Here is a 17,608-nt window from a genome sequence, read left to right as displayed (position 1 = left end):
TCAGAAAATTTCAAGCCCCCCCTTGCTACTCACCAAACTAAGATCTAGACCATTAGTTTTGTGGACTTTATTATCCCCATTGATCTCAGTGTACCCTGAAACAATGGCTCTGAGCCTCCAGGCATAGGCATTCATTCCTGCAAATTGTTCCTAATTCCAAATTTTAAAGTTTTATTTTTATGGATTCAAGTTTAAGCACAATTAGTTCAACTGGCTGTTTGGGGCCATAAAGGACCCCCTGCAGCCCAGTCATCAAAGGGCCTCACTGTTTGAGTCGGGAGACATTCTCAAGTGTTAGAAGTCATTTTGTATGTAAAAACCAACCAATGAAAACGTCCTTTTGGACCACCAAGTCATGTTTCAGTCTTCTTAAGTAGAACTTGAGGCAGGCACCTCTGCCACCTCTACGTCCACGTCTGCCTGTTTCTTGCTACATCTGCATGTCTCTCAGTGGACAGCTGCTGTTGCTCCCAGAGGTGGTTGCCGTTGTTGTTAGGTGCCCCGGGAGTCCATTCAGATGCACAGTGACCTCAAGTACAACAGTCCCAAACACCAACCAGTCCTGTGGCTTTCTCACCATTCCTCTTGTGTTTGAACCCATTGTTGCGGCCACTGTCCCTGTCACGAGGAGGGTCTTCCTCTGTCCACGCCCCTCCTCTTTAGCAAGGAGCATGCCCTTTTCCACAGACTTGCCTCTACTGAGAGCACGTCCAAAGTACGAGTGATGAAGTCTCACCATTCTTGCTCCTAAAGCGCATCTTCCAAGACCGGCCTGTTTGTTCTTTAGGCGAGTGCTTTCGATGATCTCTGACCGCGCCATAATGCACATGCCTCAGTTCTTCTTCAGCCTTGCTGAGACCTTGTCACATTTTCACAAGCACACAAAGAGATGGAAAATACTACGAGGTAGCCTTGATGATTACTTGTAGCCAAGAAGAGGGTGATACATTTAAAATTTAAATCCCTATAAAGTAGATTCTCTCTTAAAGTTCTACCAGGTTGAAGTAGGAACCCATAACTCTTGGGTTAGAACATGCCAACCACTTCCTCCATCGGCTCTTCTTCCAGACGAGAATGATCAAATGCGTCCAGTGTGACTGGACTGAAGTATTCCTCAAGTGCAACCGGAAGCAGATTGTCACTGCTTTCATAGGAAGTGTATGCTCCTCCATGGAAAGCACACTACGTCTAGTGTATAACCCTACTAATTCAATTCAAAACTTCTTTTTTATGCTCTTGACACACCAGTTAGCCATTATTAGACTCTTCAGCAACGTTTTTCTCTTTTCTTGGGTTGTATTCTGTTTACTTCATACTTCTTCTAGAAAACTCCATCTATTCTAGACAGCGGAGACCATAGAGCAATGCTCATCAAGGGACTTCTGGCCTGAGCAGTTACATTTACAGCAGGCGCGCACTAGGACATGCGTAGGACTATTTGGCAGAATCCTCCATGGTTCCAGCTTCTAGCCATCCAGCCACACTGCTGCCGGTAACAACTTCTTAAATCGAAATGATCTGTTTGGACCTGACTTAATCTTAAAAGATTGGGCATGTATGTCTGTGAGTGCAGGGGTGGGGAGCCTGCCTAGTAATGGTGCCACTAATTAGTGTTCTACATGGGTTACATATGGCTTACTGTGCAGTACAGAATAAGCACGTCCTTCTTCAAACCTAGAACAGAATTATCTACCTGGAAACATGATTATCTTCCCTGTCTCTCTCACTTATCTCTGGTCATTATTCGTCCCAATTCCAACTTATAATTAGTGGAAAGGTGGTCAAAGGGCTGAGAAGATGAATGGGAAACAGTTGATTTTGGAGTCCTAACAATGTTGTACAGATCTGGTTAGGGAACTACAGGAAGTTGAGGTATACTGTGGGGCCACCGATATCTGGGAGTTGAGGTAAGAGAGCTTATATAGGAGATGGGGGAACTCAAGCTCTGAACAGGAAAACAAACAAAAAAAATAATGAGTTTCTCTAGTTATTCTTCTACTTTGACCCATCTACTCATGTTATTCCTTCTCCACCTTGTAGCTCATGGTTTTCTGCTTTATGGAACTAAAGGACAAGCCAAGGCAGCTGAGATTTTAGCTCCGATATATTATTACATTTTTCCCCATAGGCAATTCTTAGACCCAAATGATCATTTTAAGTAGGATTTATATGGTTCTTCTGGCAAATTCTAAAGCAAACTACCAGTTAACATTTGGAATTAAAGTCATTTGTCACTTACGGTGGACTCGAGTGAAGTCCAGTAGCCTTGGTGGCATAGTGGCTTATGTGGTGGCTTATTAAGCACAAGGCCAGTAGTTCAAATCTGCTCCTCCTCAAGAGGAAAATGGGACTATCGTCCCCATAACGATTTGTAGTTTCATAAGTTCAACGGGAGACATTTCTACTTTGCCCTGTAGGGCGACACTGAGTTGGCGTTGACTTGGGGGCCAGGGGTTTGGTTTTTTGAAGTAAATACAAAAGCACACACATGTATTAGATCGTTGTGCTTCAAGCCACTTGTGAGAGCTCACGTATTGTTGTTGCGTGCCTTCAGGTCAACTCTGAACCATGGAAGCATTGCCAATTGACAATACCATGTGGTCCTGTGCACCCTCATAATTGTTGCTATGTTTGAGCCCACTGGTGCAGGGTCTATGCCAGTCCACCTCTGTGAGCATCCTCTGCCTTTCACTGCCGTTCTACTTTACCAAGCCAGTCTCTCCCGATAACATGTCCAGGAGACCTGAGATAAAAGCTTTCCATCCTTGCTCTCAAGGAGCATTCAGATGTACGGCTTCCAAGACAAATTTGTTTTTCGTTCTGGAAGTCCATGATATTTTAAATATTGATTGCCGATGCCCTAATTCAAATGCATTGTAATTATTCTTCAGTCTTCCTTATTCATTATCCAACTTCCACAAGCATATGAGGTGATTGAAAATACCAAGGTGGTTTAGTGACTAAGTGTGCTTTGAGCTGCTAATCACAAGATCAGTAGTTCAAAGCCATCAGTTTTGCAGCAGTAGAGAGATGAGGCTATCTGTTTCTATACAGATTTAAAGTCTTGGGATGAGGTGATTTTACCAGGTGACACTACAAAGCATGTAGAGAAGAGTTAACACCAGTCCTACACGAACTGTTTCACAATATACAAAAAGACAATATACTACCAGACTCGTTTTACGAAGCATGTATTAGCCTGAAACCCAAGCCAGGCAAACACATCAGCCAAAATGAAAATGATACACCAAAATCACTGATAAATAGAGATGCCCAAATTTCAACCAAATTCTAGGCAAGAGAATTCAACAAAGCATCAAAAACATAAATCAGTGATGCATCACGATCAAGTGAGATTCATATCATATATGCAAGGATAGTTTAATATTATAAAAACAGTCAATGTAATTCACCACATAAAGAAATGAAGGATAAGAATCATATGGCTATATCAATCGATGCAGAAACGGTATTTGATAAAATTCAACATCCATTCTTGAAAAAACACTCAATTAAATAGGAATAGAAAGGAAATTCCTCAAAATAATAAAGGACATATATGCAAAAGCAGTGACTAGCCTCTCATTTAATGGAGAGGAATTTAAAAAATTCTCCCTTCAAACAGGAACCAGACAATGTTGCCTTAATCACCACTTTTATTTAATTTAGTCTTAGAAGTCTTAGCCAGAGTTATAAGACATTAAAAAGATATCAAAAGCATCTATAGAGGCACAGAAAACAAACAAACAAAAAGACTCTGTTTTTGTGGATTATATAATCCTATCTATAGAAAACATCAAAGGGTCGATTAAAAATGGCTGTAACTAATCAAAACATTTGGCAGAATAGGATGATATAAGATCAATATACAGAAATCAGTTGAATTCCTGAATACCAAAGAAGATGACAAAGAAAAGGAAATTAAAAGAACTATACCACTTACAATAATTACCCCAAATATAAAATATCTAGATGTAAATTTTACCAGAGAAACAAAATACTTAGAAAAATAAAACTATGAAACATTTACACAAGAAACCAAAGGAGACCCACACAACTGGAACAATGTCCCATGCTCCAGGATCGGAAGACTAGATACAGTGAAAATGTCGATATTACCAGAAATAATTTATAAATTCAATGCAATTCTGATCCAAATCGCAGCACAAGTCTTCCCCAAAATGGAAAAACTAGTCATCAACTTTATATGGAAATGAAAAAGACACCATAATAAATAAAACATTATTTTTTTAAAAGTGGGAAGCCAATCATCCCAAGATTTTAAAACTTATTATATAGCCACAGTAATCAAAACACCTTGGTTTTGGTATGAAGTTCATCATGAAGACAAATGGATCTGAACTGAAAACTCAGAAATATAACCAAGTACCTCCAGACACTTAACAAAGGACTAGAGCACATTAAGTGGGGGTAAAGATACCCTTTTGAACAAATGGTGCTTGAAATACGGGATCTCCACCTATCAAGCAATGAAATGGGATCCATATGTCAATCAAAAGACCTTAATGAAAGAGTTAAAAGGGAACGCATAGATTGGGGGAAATATTTAGCATTGATGTATCAAGTAAAGGAATAATTTCAAAAATCTGTAGAAAACACAACATGTTAATAAGAAATATACAAATAACCCAATCAAAAAATGGGCACAAGACATAAATAGATAATTTGCTAATGTCCCCCAGGAGACCAAAAAGCATATGAAGAAATGTTGTGTTCATTAGCAATAAGAGCAATACAATTAAACCAACAGTGAGATAGCACTTCACATGGTCATTCTTAGTGAAATAATTATTTTAGAAGACGGAAAGTAATGAAAAGGCTGGAGAGGATGTGGAGACATTGGAATGGTCATACATTGCTGTGGGATTGTAGAATAGTACAAGTAAGACGGAATTCAGCATGGTGCTTCTTTAAACAAATGCAAATATGATCCTGCAACCTTTCTTCTTGGTATATCTGCTGAAGAAGTAAAAAACAAACTAGGAATAGGCATATGCATGCCTATATTTTTTGGAGCAATTTCTACAATTGCATAAAGATGGAAACAGTAAAAAAATCTCCAATTATAGAGGAAGAGATAAATGAACTGGTATAGTCACACAATGGAATACAATTCATCATTAAAAAACAATGATGAGTTTGTTAAACACCTTAAGGCATGGACAGAATTAAAAATATTATGCTTAGCAGAGTTAGTCAATCTCATAAAGATACTTATTTTATGACACGATTGTTTGAAAGAAAAGTAAAAAGAAAAATGGTTCTAACACCAAAGGATAGCACTTTAAAGGCTATGAGGCAGCTAGGGGTGCAGGGCAGGGGATGGGGGAGGTGTTAGGAGAAGGAAGGGACAGAAAACGATGGAGGGAGGGAGAGTGTTGCAGTTACATAATCTACTGTCAACTTGAGGAAGGGGTGGAGTCTAGTTTGTCAATCAGGTTTCAGCTTGATGACCTCATTTGGAGGCAAGATGGAGATAAAAACTCACTGGAGGCTAGACACACTCTCTGCTTGTCTCCCTGCTACACATTCCTGTTGACAAGCCGCATGGTGCTACGTTGATGGAGCCAGAGCCATGGAATTGCAGGAGCCACTTGGAGACCCACGCCAGCACTTGAGATGCTTCCCCCACCACTGGATCCAAAGACCTTCCACGCACTGGCCTGTGATCTTCCTGCATTTGGTGTCATTGCATGTGTTGCATGAGTCTGAAGAGGAATTTATAGACTGGTATGGGACATATGGACTAATATCAGACTTATGGACTTGATGTGGACTGGGCTGGGATGTTTTCTTAATATACAATTACTCTTTGATATAAAGCTCTCTCTTACATATATAAAGAGTCCTAGATTTGTTCCTCTAGTCAACCCAGACTCACAGTGGGGAAAATTTTTAAAAGGAACCACACCTCCACTGGGGGTGCTGGTTAAGATACTGTTATGCACTTGATCTGATGTGATGGGTTGTGATACTATATAGAATGCTTTTCTCGGGAACGATTGTATTCCCCAAACAAAAGGAGGGGCAAAGAAAAAGAGAGCACCGCTGTAGATATTGTACAATCGAGGAGAAAAGGAATGATGCCCCCTGTGGACGCTTGGAGGCAGAAGCCTGAGAGGGCTTGATTCCAAAAATGTAAAGATCTCAGTTCTCTTTGCTTTCAGCAAGGAAGCCGTTCTTGGCTGTATATTGAAGGCTGTTATTAGTCTTTCTCGAACATTGATGCTCCCTTCTTCTTCAGATAATCTTGTTTCTTGGATTATTGACTGGGCATACAGATGGCATTAGTCTGGTTAAAGAATACAACATTTACACACACCTTGCCTGATTATAAACCCTTCGGGATCTCCTTATACTGTGGAAGAACTACCTCATGGCCTCGATAGAGGTTCTGCATGAACATGACTGCTATGGAATTCCCATCGTTTGCAATGTTATCCATAGTTTGTTGTGACCCACACCGTCACAATCCTTTGCACAGTCAATAAAACACATATAATAAACATTTTTCTGTTATTCTCTGCTTTCAGCCTAGATCTGACATCAGCATTGATAGCCACCGTTCCGTGCCCTCTTCTGACTTCAGCTTGACCATCTGCTAGCTCCCTGTTGATGTACCACTGCGCCTTCTTTTGGAATTATCTTCAGCAAAATTCTAATTCAGGAAAATTCACTACAAAAATGCAAGTACAGTTTTAATGAGATTGTCTGATTATTTTCACATTCCGTTGGGTCGCTTTTCTTTGAAATGTACACAAATATAAATCTCTTGAAGTTGCTTGGTCAGACAGCTGTATTCCAAATGTCTTGCCTTAGACTAGTCAGTGAGTGCTCCCGTGCTGAAGCGTTTCCACTTCAAGTCCATCATGCCGTGGGGCCTTGTTGCCCACCGTGTCCAGTGAAGCCTGGGCTGACTCGTGCTGTAGAACCCTCACTATGACAACTGGGGTCTTCCTTCTCTCTCTCGATGCGTTCAGCTTGGGGTTGCGCAAGCAGGTTTGTTCCCTATTAGTTCTTGCACGACAGGCCTTAGACCTGCAATGATAATACTTTGCCTTTTCTTCTTGTGCTGCCCTTGGACATCTGTGCAACTCTCTTACTTCATTATTTCTTTTATTTAGTTAGTTATTGTATCAGTCAACATATTCAATAACGGGGCTTCAAAAAGTTCATGGAAACTTTTCATTAACGTTTAATTTGTTCTTGGTCTTGTTGAAGTTTCTTTGTATTTTCCAAACAGCAACAGCAACAATAATAATCAAAGTATACTATTAAAGCTACATTCTATGGAAACCATGAGCCTTGCATAGAGCGCTATGTGTGAGACAGGTTTTGCAATAGAAATATGAATTTTGGTAGATGTGTGCTTTTAAACGATCACTAGCACTTTCTAAACAAAGTTTTATCTTCAATTTAATATTTCATAGAAAATTAAACATGTTTTTTCTGCAATTTTCAAAGTAGGGGTAGGGAAAAAATTAATTCAGTATACAATGAAAATAGTTCTTAACTTTTTTATCATACCATTCACAAAGTTATACATGCTTCATATTTCAATTGATGTATTTTTTTAAATCTCCCAATTAATACGCATGTGTGTATGCGTATTTCTAATTGAATAAAATCAGTGATAAAGCAAAGAGGATGCTTGTTTTCATAGAATCATGTTTCTAGAACAAGATAAATAAATAATGACCTTTCATTAAAACTAGTAAAACTTAAGTTAATTATCTGAAGACTAATCATGTTAACTTCTGTGACCGAAAGCGCAGGGCAATCCCACCACCCTTTACTCCAGTCATTAGAGGGAACAGTGTTATCTGTTGTATTTTAATACTTAAAAGTGAGTATTGGGAAGGTGCCATCCTTCTGTCCATACTCTAGCACACACCAGCATGACTGGGACAGAGGTCTTACAGTATACCGTTGTCTAAAAATACCGGGTGGTCCTCCCAGGAATAGGAGATCAACTGCAGACCGGGGAAATAACAGAAACCTCAGGCTTTTGAGCTCACGAGGGCTCAGTGCAATTTCCCTCCATGTCACACTGGGTGTCTGAAGAAACTGGAGTGCTTCCTGCAACTACAACAGCAACTACCCGTAGAAAAGATGCCAAACTGCCCACCAAGTTGTGCCTGTCCATTTCCCATCGGTCCCCTGAGGCCACAGAGACAAATCATTGCGCTGAGTGTTCTCCTCAAAGAACTGATCCGCATTAGCAGGAGCACCTGATTCGGCACCCCTCATTCCCTCAAAATCACAGGTGTGCCACCCAATCAAAATGTCCCTTTGCGCAAACCAGAGGAGCATCATCTTAGTGTCTTCCAGTAACCTCTCCTTGGCCAGAGGAGTTCAAAGGCACGCTTATACTTGACCACAAAGTGCCTGTTGGACTCCCTGAAGATAAGCAAGTCCTTTACATATATGCTCTCTTAAGTCAACCCATACTCTGCCACAGAGAATTGCTATTGTAAGTGGGACTCCGTGTGCATCAGCAGGAAGAATTCATATCCAGCCAGCGAGGAAGTAGCGAGCAGCGCCTGTTCTCCATCACACTCTAGTGCAGGGAAGTGCTTTGCCCTAAAGGTGCCAGGGAAAGAGAATTGCCAAGTAAAGAAAATTTATTGAATGCGTTTTCCGAAAGTGAAGCAAAATCTGGCATTTTTGTTTTAAGAATCTGTGAAAAATATTTTTGCTCACTTCTTACACACAATAAGAGAATGTATACAAACAGATCAATGAAAAAAACCCTCCTTGTATTAAAATAATCTTGTGTTAATGACTTAAATGTATCTTAATGTAAATACTTAAAATATTTTCATTCAATGAAATTATTGTAAACAATTGCTTTATGGAGTGTATTTTTGTATGAAATGTATAAAACAATGTATTCTTATTGTAAAGGATATATTTACATAAATAAAGTTTTCTGCTTGACCATGGTTTCACGCATAGTAATTAGTTGAATGGGATTTCTTCATTGGGAGTCCTGGAGACACTGTAAGGTAAGTATTGGACTGCCACCAGGGTGGGGAGGATCAGACCCCTGGCGACCCTGTGCACAACAGAATGAGAAACGCTGACCAACCGCGTGCCATCCTCACAATTGCTCTTATGTTTGATCCGGTACTTGCAGTCACTGTGCCAGTCATTTACTTACTCTTACTTACTCTTCGTTCTGCGGCCTGCTACTTTACCAAGCACGATGTTCTTCTCCAGGGACTGGTCTCTCCTGAAAACATGTCCAAATGACGTGAGATAAAGTCTCGCCATCCTTGCTTCTAAGGAGCACTAGGTTCGTCCTCTTCCAAGACAGATGTGTTTATCTCTTTGACAGCCCATGGTACTGCCAAGATTCCTCACCAGCACGGACACGCTTTGATCTTCCTTATTCCATGTCCACACTCACTGGGGGTCAGACTCAATGACGGTGAGCGTGGGTGGAGTTTTGGTGTTGCATTATTAGAAACGACCATTCGTAACTGGCCTTTTAAAAGTCTCTCTTCTTTAATTACTAATGCATCCTCAAACCAAAAATTACAACAACAAAACTCTGACTGATAGGTACATTCATTAATACGAATTATCACAATATTATAGCTAACGCACCCCAAAATTGACACCATCCGTGACTATAAAATGTCCTCAGCAACACAAAGTGACGGCACCTGCAGCCCAAACCAGGTGATTGGAAGCATCGTTGTAAGGTGGTAACACTGACAGCTCTGACCAGAGCAGCTTAGAAGTTCAGAAACATACATGAGCAGAGTTTTGCTCTTGATGTACATTGATCCATGTGAACTGGGCTTATGAACATAATACCCCTACTCTTATAACCAAGCACAGAGAGATTTTTATAAGGAGAATACATTTCTGCTGCAACACTGCACACACATGTTGCAGGCAGTCGTTTTTGTATCACCCCTGACAGCGTCATCTGGTGCTGTCTGCACCCCCTACACCAACCTAGTGATGCCACTGATTGAATTCCAAGCAAAACGAAACACACCTAATTTCATATTTGATCCCCGCTTACATTTTCAAATGATGCTCCGGTTGTCCCCTGACAGTCCGGGAACAGCAAGTCTAACGCTCTGTTCCTACTTGGTCGGTGACAGAGTGAGAGACTCCACCTCCGAGCAGGTACAAAATGTTTGTCAGGGAAGGACCATTCTGCGGTGAGGCCGACAACAATTAGCACATGCTACTCATTAACAAACGGAGATTAGAACGCAGCCGAAATGGCAGGCTGCCATCAGTGCACTAGTTACGGGACAGTTTAATTTCTAACGCATGTGAGCGCTGGATCAGTAACAATATTCGACAAAATGCCGCCTGCATTCTCTGATGGCTTTCATTACCAAATTGAAAATCTGTGTAGATTTCTGAAAATTACTTTTAAATGTAGCCAATCTCCTAGACGGCAAGGCTTGATTTGCTGGTGAGGGAGCCCTGCTGTGAGATTTTAATGAAAGATCATAGTGGCCCTCCAAGGCCGGCAGAGAGCTATGGGCCCTGGAAGACCCGAACTAATCTGTTTTACTTTTAATGGCAGCCATTTTATATTCATTAAGATCAAAATGCAGTTTTGCAGGCAAATTGCAAAGCTGTTCCACTCACAGCTTGAGAACCTGGAGGCCCTACAGCTTTTTATCTTGTTCATAAGCAAATATGCAGTTAATATCTTTTAATATGCTTTGATGCTTGGTACCTTATGGGTGCATTGTACCGGAGGTTAGAGGACTGCGTGTTTCCTCGGCACAGTCAGCCTCGAACTAAAGCAGCCGTCCTTTCATTTCCATAATGGCAGAAGCAATGAGTCTCTCTCCTGCTCTCTTTTTATCCACCCACCCCTCCCAATTTTTTTTCTTGTTCTCTTTTTAAAAATATGAGTTCTGCTCAAACAAATTGTAAAGCACTGTAGAGTGTACACTCAGGGTCTCGGAAAAGGAGCATTTTTTCACTCGGATCCATCTGTTGGTGGTTCATATTATTTAAATTTATACAGTCACATTATTTAATTGTAAACAGCCAAATAAGATAGGATCACATCTTTGGCATGTGGAAACTGTGTTCTTCTCCTCTTTGATTGTGAGGTTGTCTGCATTAATAATGGAGTTCTAAAGACTGTGATTCCACCTGATATACTGTATGACCTTAACGGGTGTGATTTTTATCAGGGTCTCACTGTAGTTGAAAATGAAGGTAGTTTGCAGCTCATTTCCAGCAAAGCTAGTTTGCATTATCTTCTGTCCAGAGCACTCCTGCCTGTTTTGTGTGTTATAAAACATCAGCTCCCCTAAACCCCGACTTCTTTTCTGCTGGTCAGCTGTACTTCCGGTCCAGAACCATGTTGTCTCGTAAGCTCCACCCCATTTTCTCAGCTGGTCAATGGTACTGTATGTATGTTTGATGAATAGAGTGGAAGGTAGGAGGGGCATGGACAAGAAGGAGGGGCGCAAGGAGAGTGGGAGAAAGGGAGGAGTGGCAGTATTCAGTTCTGTGAGGTACAATGTGATCTCTCCTCATCCAACTCTTCCAACTCATCAGTTTCTTTCTCACCTCTGAGACAGGGTAGAAATGGGGGCGAGTGGATCTTCCTCTGCGTCTTGACTCAGCTGTCTTAGGCAATAGGCTGGGATACAGTTTAGATTTAGAGGGTTAGACAATGATTACCAAAGGAGAATTTAGGGGCAAATTTTTGGTAGAAGACGGAAACAGCTAGGTGTGTGTCAAGTTGTCTACAGACGCGGAGGCCAAGCCAATGGGGACTGCAGACAGAACTTTTGCTCCTTGACCCAAAGTGTTTGGCTTTTGAATATACTCAGGCTACCAGGATCTTAGAGCTGGGGCAAAGGAGGAAGTGTAGAAGGCCTCTAGCAGAAGGCTGACCAGCGAGTCTTCCATCATTGTCCAGTTGTGTGGTGTGTGTCCCGGTTTCACTGTGTAGTCACTGAAGAATCAGTCATTTCCAAGAACGTGGAGGAGACCAGCTGGTTTGAGAATGGACAGCCGGTCCCCTTTATGTAAGTTAACACCCATTGTGCTTTATTTAAAAAACAAAACAAAACAACAACAACAACAACATACTGCTTTAAGACCACTCCATCAAAAGGGCAGCTTGTATACCCAGACCCGCCCGCCCTCTGAACTTCCTGTGCCCACAGGCATATTATAATGTTATAGAACATGTTCACAAGTCCTAACACCTCATTTTCTGTAATGGCAGAGCTTCGCAACTGGGCGGGAGAAGGCCGGCTCTGTCTGTCTGAGGAGGGAATTTGATAACCCCTCTCCTTGGGTCTCAGGGTGAGGGGACGGTGTCTGGCCTGCCAAGACACAGTTTAATGGGCTTCTGAAAACACTCTCAAAGCAGACATAAATGTGTGGATGGGCAGTCAGCCAGGGTGACCTGGGGGATGGGGCCAGTTGATTTTAAGCAGGGCGAGACCTGGAAGGACTGTTTCAGCCTGAGCTGGCTCGGGGAGCCGGAGGGGAGCTCTGGAAGGCTGGGGGTTGGCTGTAAAGGATTTACAGAGTTTGAAGTCGCCTCTGAAACTTAAGAGCGAAAGGATTCCCGTCCAACTTTAAAAGGGAAAATGGCAAAGGTAAAGAACATATAATTAATTTCAATTACAAGCCTCACGTATCTCCGGCCAGGTAGGCACTATCTTTATTTCCTGTCAGTTCAATGGGCTCCATTGCAAAAGCCATGTCAATGGAATTGAATTAAAATGTAAAACTTCCCTCTCATACACGTCTGTTTTCTATACTGAAAGCCCTCTGATATGTAGTTCCTGACACGGCACAGGCTCCCCTCCTACAGCATGTATACTTCAGATCCTGGTTTGCCCATCTGTTCTCCAAGAGACCCCTTGCCTGTTGAGTTGCTGGTCTGCCATGACTGGACGATGGTCTACAGGATCCATCCGAAAGATGAGGGTGGAGAAGGAAGGAAAGAGGATGTGATTCCTTTCCTGTCGATTCAAAAGCTGATCCCATCACAGCCCCACTCCATGTTAGAACAATGGTGATCCTCTTTCAGTGTTTGCAAAAACAAGACGGATGTCTGCCTCCTCTTCCCTTCTTGAAACACACGACCCCTGTTATCTTGGGGCTCCCACTTGTCTTTTCGCTTTCTTTTCTCTCCAAAGACATTTCGACGCGTGTTGCCTGGTGTTGGGGACCACAAATGGGTCACTCCCTCACGAAGCTGGATTTGCATTTTGCTCCTGCGCCAGGGAGAAAGTAATATTGCACCCTATTTTCACATACCCGTGGTACGGGCCGTGGTGTTGCAGCACAGCAAGTTGAGCTCTGCTCGTTCCCGACAAGGAGGTGTGTTTGTGTGTTTTGTGTGGGGTGCGGGCAGTGAGGAATACTAACACCACCCGCCGCCGCCGGGAGCCTCCGTCAGAAAACCTGGGGGAGGAAGGCAGCCTCACTGGAGCTTCTGCTATTTGACTTTTTTCAGCTGCCTATTATCCATCTGAATATTAGAAGCCACACATAATGGAGTTCCTTGGCTCTTACACAGTCATATCTCTAAGCGTGCAAAAGGAAGCTGTATCTTGCAAATTCCTCCCAAAAAGGTTATCAAAATTGCCCTGAAGGGTTGACATAGTCCTGACAGGGCTTGTTTTGAAGGATGATGTTATTATTTTTCATTGGTCAGTCGACAAAAATATTAGGAGGGAACAAAAATTCGACACCTGTGTCTGGGATCTTATTTAGGCCCCTACTCCCCCCCCAAAAAAAACCCCCAACAAGATTTCCCTTTAACAGGGTCTTTCAGGCAGAAAACTACAGCAGTAACATGTGTAAAGAAAATTTCAATATGTTTTGACAATAGTGTAATCTAGAGGAAGTGTTATCCCCCGTGTGGAGGTCATCATTCTTAATACAGCGTGTGTCATCAATTCTCAGGACAACAGAGAAAATGATCTAGTCGATACATATGAAACAGAAATCATGCATAAACATGCTGCCTTACTATAAAGTGGGTGACACCGCTGAAAATTGGATAGCAGGCCTGGATGCAATTTTCCATAACTTTTTATTATTCATAAGATCGTGTGATCTAATAAGCCACACCTCAAATTACTGTCCATTGAAGGTGTTCTTGAGTGATAGATTTTGACAAACCAGACAGAGGATATATTATGATTAAGATCAGATGCTGGTGGGGCTGGACCTTTTGCTGCTGACTGTTTTCAGCTGTCTTTTATCAATTCTGTAGTTTTTCCCCTTAAAAAAGAAGAAGAAGAAGAAGAAGAAGCGTGAAGCCATGGGTTATGAATGCCCGAGAGAAAAAAATCCAAGACCCGATTGCTCAGACTTCTGATCCCGAGTGTCTCTCCATTTAACTCCGGTTTTAGAAGGGGGAGTGTTGATGTGATCATTTAACTCCGGTTTTAGAAGGGGGAGTGTTGATGTGAGAAGAAGAATGAAAAGGAGGAGAGAATCTCTGACTGGAAAGAGATAACTATCTGAAACTGTGATTTAAGTATTTGTTCAAAAGTGGCCCTTTAAAGCGATAGGGACTTCCTTACGTATTTTATAGGGGGTGGGGGAGAAAGACAGAAAAAGGCACCCTTAGCACAACCCAAACCTTCCCCTAATCACTTTTTGTTCTAATTAATGAAAGGCTTCTAATTAAGCACAACTCCTCCATAAAAGGCCTTTAAAAAAAAAAAAAACACTCCCCATTTCTCTGGCTCTCTTTTTGTCCAGTTAAATAAGTCCTCTGGTCCAGGTCTGGGAAAAGGACTCTGCCCCTTTAATTCATCAAATGCAGAAAAACTGGCGTTGCCAGTATCTACAAGCCACATTCCAAAGGGAGATGTTTTCAATTCACTCATTATAGAAAGGTCAGTCGGGTTCAAGTTCAATGTCATGGAAAAGAAGTACTCTCTACAAGGAGTACCACCCACACATGAAAAAGTGGAGGGAGAATTAGATGAACTATGTAACCTAATTTTTTGGGCAAATACAAGAAAATTAGCCCTGTGTGCTATTTGAATTTAAAACCACATATTAACAATTCAGCTCTGGAAGGTGACGGCGACCACAACAAAGTAAACACCGCTCTCCAAACCACTCGGCCGTAATGATGTTATTAGTATGCATGTTGCTGAGCCCAGATGTAGCCTTTAACAGCCCAAGCCCTTCCACGGCTTTTGTTCTAATGGCTCCAGACTCTTTTTCCAAAAGGGCCACTCAGAGCTCCCCACGACTGGAGGACAGGATCGGGAGATAATTCACGCTGGCAACTGGAACATGACCGCCTGTGTCCATCGTCACCACATCCCATTGTCTGCCATGGTAATAAATGATATCTCAGGAAGGTAACAAAGCACCTATAAATATGCCTGGGTCATGTGGAACCGCGCGTCCGCTGGGGGCTAAGCGCTGAGAACTTGTTCCTTTAGGTTGCTGGCCTGTCGACCACAGGAGGAGGCTCCATGAGCAACCCCAACCTCTTAGGGGAGTCCTCTCCTGAGTGAATTTCTCCATTGTGGAAAGGCCCTCACTTACATGTGCTTGAATAGAAAAATGGCCCCTTGAACCTCAATAGGCTACATATATTAGAACCAAGTGCCCCGTCCATCCGTGAAACTCTTCTAATTTTTTTATGCTAATTTTTGCCTGGCTGCTGTCAGAGCATTTGAAATGCACAAAAAGCTGCAAAGCAACAACCCGACTTTCAGAACAGAGACCCCTCAGAAACAGGAAGCAAACAAAATGCCTTGGACTGATTTGTTATTCTGTGTTATGGTACAGCGAAAGTCAGTCCTCTCGTGTCATTGTTTTGAATCTCTTCTCAAATAGAGCCCTTTAAAACAAATTTATTACTGTAGATCTCTAGGTATAGGAGTTAGTACTGTTTTCCTTTTTGAATCAGAAGTAGGTAGACATCAGTCAAGCTGAGGGTGTAGGGTGTGATTTAGTGTAGGTCAACATAGTGCAGAGGGGACTTGGCAATAAGATTTTAAATTAGGGGATATATTTACTGCCTGTCTTATGTATGGCTTATGAACTGTAGGCTTGATATTTGGCAGAATGCGTAAGAACTGATAATTAGGTATGTGTGTGTAGGTAGTGACATTTGTTTTAAACAAACTACTGTAAAACTGAATTCATTTATGCCTCTTACTTTGTTCAGCCTTTCTTAGACAAGTAATAAAACACACCAATAATATCTCACTTTACAATAAGCTTTAATTATAGAGGCACCTGATAAAATGCAGATGAGCTATCTCTTCAAGAGCTGTGTGAATTCTAATAAATCGATTTGTGTGTGTGTGTGTGTGTGTGTGTGTGTGTGTGTGTGTATGTGTCAGAAATCCAGAGAGAGAAACATCTCAGTATTTCAACATCACTAACCCACGTTTTACTCACACCAAAGTATAATAAGAAGGCATTTCAAGGGGACTATCAGTTTAAAAGCAGGGGTGGGGGGGGGCGGGGAAGAAAAATGAAAAAATCCAGGGTTGGAGCTGGGGCACTCCCAGCATCAGGTCTCTGAGTGTATTCATTATTTGTTCCCATTACCATGTTATGTCTTAATTACTCTGGTCTGGCTTCCCACCCGGGGTCACAAAGTCACAGCTGGTTTTCTGCCCATCCCTAATTAATAAAGCCTCATTTGGTATCCAAGTTTATTGTAATAAGCCTCAGCTGAGGGATACAGCAGAAAAAGAGACCAAAAAACAAACCAGAAATTATCAGAGTTGCTCTAACAGTGACCTTGCACCAGAGAGGGCTTTAGTTCAGGCCCCCTCTGGGTTACTTTTAACCCGAGAGGAACTTCCATTTGATTTGACTTGGAGTTTCCAGCATAATTGGGTACAGTGGTCAGGTTCTGTCTACAGTAAGGGAAGTGTCAAGGGTCCCTAAACACTTGTGTCTACATCATTTGATATTTTAAAAATGGTTATTAATTCCTGTTTATACCCTTTAAATTAATATTGTTTTGGAAAAAAAACACACAAAAAACCAAAACAGCTTAATGCTTTCAAATGGAAATATAAAAAACAATAACGTATTCATCAGTGTTATTCTTTTTCTTTTTGTATTTTAACATACCAAATTATGTAAGAGCCTTATTTAATTTGATAAATACAATGCTGGTAATAAAAATGCGCAAATTAAGCCAAAGCTTGAAGTATCTCAGCCCTCTTATGTGTACAAGATACCACAGCTATTGTTAAAAATCAGAGAGTGGCATCCCTTTAGTGTTTGTATTTATCCTACAAGACTTCTCCTTCACCTTGAGAGGCTAGTTGAATAACACCCTGGGCCCCACGTGAATCCCTCTGCCTCCCATCTTGATTTGCTCTATCTTTCTGGTTTCTTCCCTGACTCAGATCTGAATCTGAGGGGGGAAAAAATTAAAATAATAATTTGAAAGAAGTCAAAGGTCTTCTCCAAAAACCCTCTGACAATGAGGAAGAAGATGACCCCTCATGACAGAGCCTGTACCAGCTTCTAGCCAAACAAAAAGTGAGTCTAAGATCCTCCTTAGCCAGTTTTAAGGACATTACCTCAGAAACCTGTAGGCATACAACCACAAAGCGGCAGC

Source organism: Echinops telfairi, unplaced genomic scaffold (assembly GCF_000313985.2).
Source record: "Echinops telfairi isolate 266 unplaced genomic scaffold, ASM31398v2 ScPeMD7_2573;HRSCAF=3158, whole genome shotgun sequence".
Classification (NCBI taxonomy): Eukaryota; Metazoa; Chordata; class Mammalia; order Afrosoricida; family Tenrecidae; genus Echinops; species Echinops telfairi.
Note: the sequence above shows the minus strand (reverse complement) of the source record.